Consider the following 1,679-nt stretch of genomic DNA (forward strand, 5'->3'; position numbering starts at 1 on the left):
TCGGGTCGGCCTGCAGAGTCGGTAGTCTGATATGGGCTTAAGATGAACGCACATCTTAAGTAAAAGTAAGCAGTAATGCGTCGTCTACAATACACGGAGTAAGAAGTACGAGTAAGAAATTGACCAATCACAGTCAATTGTTCTTCTCACATTGGACTGTGATTGGTCAATTTCTTACTCGTACTTCTTACTCCGTGTATTGTAGACGACGCATAAGACGTAAGGCCGCCATCTTTCATATGTATAGATATACTGGCAATGTTAGTTGCCTACTTCGTAAGTCTTAAGGTGTATTCACATGCAAGCGTCAAGCAGCGGAAGTAGCAACCAATCAGTGAGGCGATATTTACAGTGGCGTAAACAATATCGCCTTGCTGATTGGTTGCTGCTCCGCTGCTTGACGCTTGCTGCGTCCAGTGTGAATTAGGCATTAGGCGTTGTCTATAATATGCGAAGTAAGCTTGGTTTAAGAAATAAGAGTAAGAAATTGATCAATCACAGTCGATTATTCTTTTTACAATCGACTGTGATTGATAAATTGCTTAATCTTACTCCTTAAACCAAGCTTAGGCCGGAATCAGACTACGTATTGAAAATTGAGGTTGAAGATTGAAGATTGAAATTTGACCAATAAGGACAAAGAAATTTTAGCTCCTTTCGTTTCGATTGGTCAAATTTGAATTTTTCAATCTTAAATCTCAATCTTCAATGCGTAGTCTGATTCCGGCCTTACTTCGTATATTGTAAACAATGCCTTAAGGTGCATTCACATGAAAGCATCAAGCGTCAAGCAGCGGAAGCAGCAACCAATCAGCTGGGCGATACGGGCAGTGGTGTAAAAAAATATTTTTTACGCCACTGTAAAAATCGCCTCGTTGATTGGTTGTGCTTCCACTGCTTGATGCTTGACACTTGCATGTGAATGCACCTTTACTGCTTACTGCTTATTGCTGCTTACTTCTACTTCTATGTGCGTTCACCTTTATGCATTATGCAAGACTACACTACCAGCAAGCAGGGAGCACAGACCTTTGCATAACGCATAATATATAAGAAAAAGAACTAATCAAAGAGAGTCCGTCATTTCTTTTCCATGAAATAAAAAACTCTGGTTGATTTTCTTACGCCTTTTGCAAAAATCTATGTTCCCGCTCTAAAGGTACGTCGAAAGTGTCGGAACACGGACCTTTCAAAAATTATTCAATCAAGATCTTTTATTTCATTGAAAGGAAGGAAATGAAGGATTATAATTGGTTCATTTTCTTATGCATTGTGCGTTACGTGTTACGCAAGATCCTGTGTTCCTGCCCTTGTGGAAAGCCCATTAATCTACATTGATAGAAATGGACAAGAGCGACGTATACATGATCAGCCTGATCACGTGATATGGAGACTCGTCGAAGCGCAGCGCGGTGCAGCGTGAAGCGCGCGAACGCTCGGTCGGCTCGATTCGGGCCGCGTCGGAGGCGTCGCGTCGGGTCGGAGCTCGAAGCACGTTCGCAGTTCGGGGCAGTTCGGGGGTTCGGCTAGAATCAGGTGGGGCGGCCGGTACGGTAGGGCAGGCATTGGCACAGGCGGAGTGCATCAGCAGTGCGTCGACGTTCGCCGTTCGGCGCCGTGGCCGCCCGTTGTATCGTTAGATTGTTACGTGTGGAGTGGGTAAATCGAGAGGGGCTCGC

Source organism: Mycetomoellerius zeteki, unplaced genomic scaffold (genome assembly GCF_001594055.1).
Source record: "Mycetomoellerius zeteki isolate Tzet28-1 unplaced genomic scaffold, Tzet1.0 scaffold54, whole genome shotgun sequence".
In the NCBI taxonomy this organism is placed as follows: domain Eukaryota; kingdom Metazoa; phylum Arthropoda; class Insecta; order Hymenoptera; family Formicidae; genus Mycetomoellerius; species Mycetomoellerius zeteki.